Raw genomic sequence first — 6,000 nt, forward strand, 5'->3', positions numbered from 1 at the left:
AAATAACATCTTAGCAGTAACCAGAAATGTCAATAGTATCATTCCAGAACCACAGACAACAACCCCAGTCAGCGGCTGGAAAAGGCTAGGCTACCATAAACCCAAAACAGATTTACATGTAGACTTGATAAAGTGAAACATAGACAGCTGTCAAGGAACAAATAAGAGAATCCCAGTAACCACAGGTCCTCACAGACTGACTGGACTTGGTCACCATACCAAATAATTTCCAGTGGACCACCGTCTAGATATCACACACGCACACATTAGTGCACAATGTGTAAGGAAATGGTATACTGGAATTCCATTATTTTATCAGGTATTTGGGGATTATTCAGTGGGAACTGAAATTAAAATTTCATCTTGACATTTGATGAAAAGCCTGATAATCATCATATACGTTACTACAAGTCCTTCTGAGGGAGACGTGAGTGTTTGTATGAAATGTCAGTCTAGTAGCTTTTTCCCTCAAAATGACCATTGATGACCTACTCCTGGTCCTTCACTGCCCTGGAGTCCTTGGATGATTGGTAACAGCTGTTGAGAAATTTCACTCTGGATCAAAGGAGCAGACTGACCTGAGATGCAGCACAAGCATAGCTAAAAACTCGTGAAATTCATCCACCTAGAATTAAAAAAATATATATGCAGAAAAATGTGAAAATAAAGCAGTATTCTAAAAATTCCTTGAAAGTTGACTCTGCAAAGTTGCAAGGCTTTCATGTGACAGTTTAAAGAAACACTCTGCTAAGCAGAGAATGTATGCAAGTCGTTCGCTCTGCCTCTCTCTGCTTCTCTAATCATTGTTGATGTGTGTGCTTGGCTGTCTGCTCATGCCTCATCTCCACAAGTCTCACTTGTGGAGATAATGATGGAGATGGAAACAGTGTTTTCCTGTAGCCCACATGGGTACATACAGAACATACACATAAGCACTTGTACACTACATATAATATAGCATCTTTTGGGGATGAAGTTTCAACTTAATTAAAGTTTCAACAATAGAACAGAAACAGAAGACCTGTACATGGCATTCATTTTACCAGATGTCTTTATGCAGGAAACTTAGCTGCTAGCTGTTAGTTAAACTTTTGCTAATTCACTTCACTGGAATTGGGTGTTTTTGAGCATTGTTAAACACTCCATTTTTGGTGACTGAAATTCTAGTGATTTATTTGTCTCTTTCTTTTGGCCATTCACCTAGTATCTGTGTGTGTGCACTGCAGGTATACGGTTCACGGATTCACATATAAACATACATATACATATACAAATACACTGTGGTTTTTTTCTGCATGTATACAGAGAAAATTGGGGGGATGGAGTACATGAGCATTGAGCACTGATGTTGCTGTGGCCTTACATGCATGAGTAAGACTTTACAGTACATGGCTTCAATACCCTCCAGGCTTAGGAATTGGTAGTAACACACTGACACAGTTATCAGACCAGACTAATTGGGTCAGGGACTATGGGTATTTACATGTATGCAGGGGAACCTTTGTATATGTCTTAAAATGTTAGTGTGATCCTTTCGTGCATTGGAAACCTTGTGCACATCACTGCATGCCTGTTCTCCTTCACCACTCTTTCACTTCTTCTCAAATGTGGGCAAGAAATCAGACTGTGAGGATATGCATGTCATTGCCCATCTGCGCTTTGTGTTTGCATCCCTTTACACATCTATAATGACTAGATATACTGTCTCAAATGTCCCTTCTGTATCACCTCTACTCTTCTATGTCTTCTCATATTCATAAATATTTTTCCAGCCAGGAAAATCTCTTAGATGTGTCAGAGTTTCTATGGAAGCTCTTGGCAGAGGATCATGCACTCTTACAACTGTCTGACCCAGTTTTAGGTCTGACATCCCTACGGTGAAGATGCTGGGGGAAATAATGCATAATACACAAAAAACACAAACATTTAGCTAAGGCTTGCTCACTGCACAATGCACCACAGTTGCTATGCCATGATAATATGCTTCACCAAATCTGCAGCATGCACGCATGCACATTGATGTGGCTTAAATTTGAAAAAAGAAGAAGAAGAAGAAGTTCCATCGTTAATCCCGTCTAAATCAGTCGGTCTGGGAGCATCAATTTAATGAGTAAATTAGAGCGCTGTGGCACTGCACTCATCTGTACTCAAGGCTGTGATCCATCCTATTTTATATCAGCTACAAGCAGGGGAGCGGAGACAATGACTGCATGTTAATGTATGTGACTTGATTTAAATGCGTGTTTCCTGGTATTTTCCAACCTGGCTCCCATCCTCCATCTATTTGCAATGACAGGACTTGTGGGCTGTGATCAGAGGTGAAAGATCTGAATTACAGTTTTTACAAAATAATGGAAATTGATGAGCTACAGACCTCAGAAAAGAAAGAAAAGGGGAACAACAAAAACAATGACACGAGAGGGAGTACAAGAACAAGTAAGGGAAGAGGATGGAAAGAGGGATTCAAAAGAAGGAATAAATGATGGATAAATGGGCACAACACAAAGAAGAAACCTATACAGGGATGAACAGCTAATCAAAATTGGGATGCACAGAAGGATGAAATTATAAATTAAAGAGAATGATTAAAAGGGAAGAAGTGAGGGTGACGTAAAAAGGAAACAGAATGAACAAAAGCAAAAGAAAGATGAACAGAAGGGAAGAAAATGAGAAGTATGTGTAGGGAATAAAGATGGAAAAAACATCAAAAACAAGAGAAGGAATGTGGGAATGACTGAACACGTTAAACATAAGGAACAAATGGAATAATAAAAGAATAAACTGATAGCAGTAAAGATGGAGCACTTAAAAGAATACAAATGAAAGACAGAATAGAAAAGTTTAAGGCAAAAGCGAGAAATGGGAAAAGAAAAGGCAGACATGGAAATTGAACTGATGTAAAGAGGCGGGTGGGAAAGAGAGGGGAAGCAGAAAAAAAGAAATGGCTAAAAGATTACTGGGGAGAAAAGGTTCTTTTAAAAGTTTCAAATGACCTCATGAGTGAAAATAAAAGAGCTGTCACTCCACCGCGGCTCCCAGTTGAGCCTAAGAATGGATCACTGGCTTTGTCACAAAACTCGTTGACCCGTGTAACAGCCACCGATTAACACATTGTCGCATCTGATGCCAGCCTGATCTGCACCAAAGGGAGAAAAGGAGGTAATAGTGTTGGTGTGTATAAGACTAAAACAGAGAGACAGACAGAGATTGAGAAAGAGCAGAAAATGAAAGCAGTGTGTGTGTGTGTGTGTGTGTGTGTGTGTGTGTGTGTGTGTGTGTGTGTGTGTGTGTGTGTGGGCAGATGCCGTGATGGGACAGTGACAGTAGCTGTGTAGCTAATGATGCCACCTTATAATGGGGCCAACACATTGCTTTACACTCACACATTTCCACTGCATGACCCTCATTATTCCCTACATTTATGGCAACAGGGTGCATTGTGTGGGCATATTCAAAGACACAGCCAAAGTGTTAAGGATGATATTAAAAACAGATTTACTGATTTGGACACCAAAAAGCTGGTCTTCTATTATTCATGTCTGATCTAACAGCAGTATTCTGGAGAGGAGTACAAAGAAAGAAAGTGAGACAAGAGAGAAGAAAGGACGTGAAAAGGAATGGCAAAAATGGAAGATTAGAAAAAGAGGAAATAAGACAGAGGTGAGGTAAAAATGAAAGGGGTGTGTGTGTGTGTGTGTGTGTGTGTGTGTGTGTGTGTGTGTGTGTGTGTGTGTGTGTGTGTGTGTGTGTGTGTGTGTGAACAGGGGGTGGGGTTCAAAAGAAACATTATCGTTTTGTGTATTTCAGTGAAACAGCTCATTATAACCCAGAGCAACAACAAAAAAGGCAAAAATTCTTCGGCTCCTACACACACCCACACACACTGGCACAACAGCATAGGAGAATACAAAACAATCTAGAGTAGCCCACAGAGGCACGATTGGTATTTTAAAGCATACAGTGAAAGACAGAGATGGAGTCCAGAGCAGGCGAAGCAAAAAAGAGAAGAGAGGAGGAAGAAGTGAAAGATTTTGCTACTTTTCTGGAGCCAGTACACCGAGGGTATTCCAGGATGGAGGAAACACTTCAGTGTCTCCCTCTCTCAGCACTCATTCGCTTATCCATTCACTTTTTCAGCACTCCTCCCCTGCTGTGGATTGAACCTGGCTTTTCCAAATTCCACTCAGTTATTTTCATGTTGGATCATTTCTTTTTCCAGTTATGTTTATTCATGACCAAGGTTCTGAAAGAGAGATAAGAAGCCAAGTGCTGAGCTGGCCTCGAGGGCTGTGAGGGCTCCAAGTCATGCTGCATGCACAACGACACAAGTCACACGCACACATGTAAATACATGAGAAAGCTCTCAGGGTGCAGGCCCATGAGAACACAAAAACACACATTTGCCAGTATGGTTTTGTATCACGATCAAACTGAGATATTTTGTGAGTGAAACTCCCAAAACGCTATCAAACTGCGATTGAGCCGGCTCCCTCCCTTTGTTGTTTCTGTTTGTCAGGGAGAGATTTTTTTTTTAGAGATGTCAGTACCGAAACAGGCCTGACCCTTATCTGTCAGCAGTGTTTATCATGATGTCATGACAGACACACACATACCACATGGGAGGCTGAGTTTCTTTTTCACCCTCCCTCCTTCCTGCATATAGTTGTGTTTGTATGTTGCCTGCTTTCTGCTTTGTGCATACGTGTAAAACTGCTAGAGGGTGTGAAAGACGGTAGACGTGAAGTGCATGAAATGAGCAAGAGACAGAGAAACGGAGGTGTTTGTTTCTCCGAAACCGGTTTTAGTGCTTCCTTTTTATTCTCTCTCACAGGCTCAAAAAAAGAGAAGAAAAAAACTGCTTAGCCACTTTCCTATTTCTAGACATTAATCTGAGTCCCTAGACAAAAGCTAGACAATCTGATCTCCTTCCGAGTCGCTCTTCTACAGTTTTTGCTCCTTGAAAAATTCTAAGGAGTGAACTCAGAAATGCATCAGCCTGACATCGCAGCACCATCAATTTGATCACAGTGGTGGATTTGCCTAAAATAACCAGCCACATTTATACTTAGTATTAAAAATATTACATCATGTTTTTAAGGAAGCATCTTTATTTTTGTTTTGTTTTTTCCTTTGCTGTACAGACATTTAAGAGTAGGCAGGAACTTTTGCTCTGTCCCCCACATCAGCTGCATTAAGTTAAAATAGCCCACCTTTGTGCTTTCCAATTAAATGTAACCCAGTTCCCATTTAGACAAACAGATGTCTTTTGACAAGCAGATTTTTCAGCCCTTGTTTTTTCTTAAACACTCTACACTTTTGGTTATTTGATGAAATGTGGTGGGCAGTAGCAAACTGTCTGTAGCCAAAATTAACAATGTATTATTATAATACATTATAACAGTGTATTATTAATATAATACATTGTTAAAGTCTCAATGCGGTATCAATAAGCTAACAGAGGCACAGGTGATTTTGTGTCTGTTCTTCTCGCCTGTATAAAAGAATTGATCAAACTCCCTGAAAAGAGATATATCCTAAAACAGAAGAAAATACAGAATAATGTAGACACCCATATCTCGTTTACTATTTTCACACAAACATTTATGGCCTAACCACCTCAAATGAATTTGCAGACCATAAACCTATGAGAAAGCAAGCTTGAAAGGACAAGAGAACATGTCTGGAGGTCTAGCACCACCTACTGTATACTGTGTGCAGGTGCAACATGTTTTGGATGATTTAAGGATGCAGATGTCAAATAATTGGATAAATAAAATGTAAATGAGCGAAACTGAGCACACAGCTTAAGTTTACACTGATTCCTCCGAGTGTTCCTGATTTGATAAAGAAACAGCAGATAGATGGCGACGAAATCCTATTTCAAACCCGCTCCTTGAGGCAGTGAAAGCATTCACCCTTCAGCCTGCGATTCCTCGTGCAAAAAAAATTCAAGGAGTCTTGACACTGAGCCTTTTCACCACTAGATGGAGTGGACGGAGA

Source organism: Mchenga conophoros, linkage group LG19, assembly GCF_057382185.1.
Source record: "Mchenga conophoros isolate Kocher_MC1m ecotype Shallow Benthic linkage group LG19, M_conophoros_male_GT1.1, whole genome shotgun sequence".
Lineage (NCBI taxonomy): Eukaryota > Metazoa > Chordata > Actinopteri > Cichliformes > Cichlidae > Mchenga > Mchenga conophoros.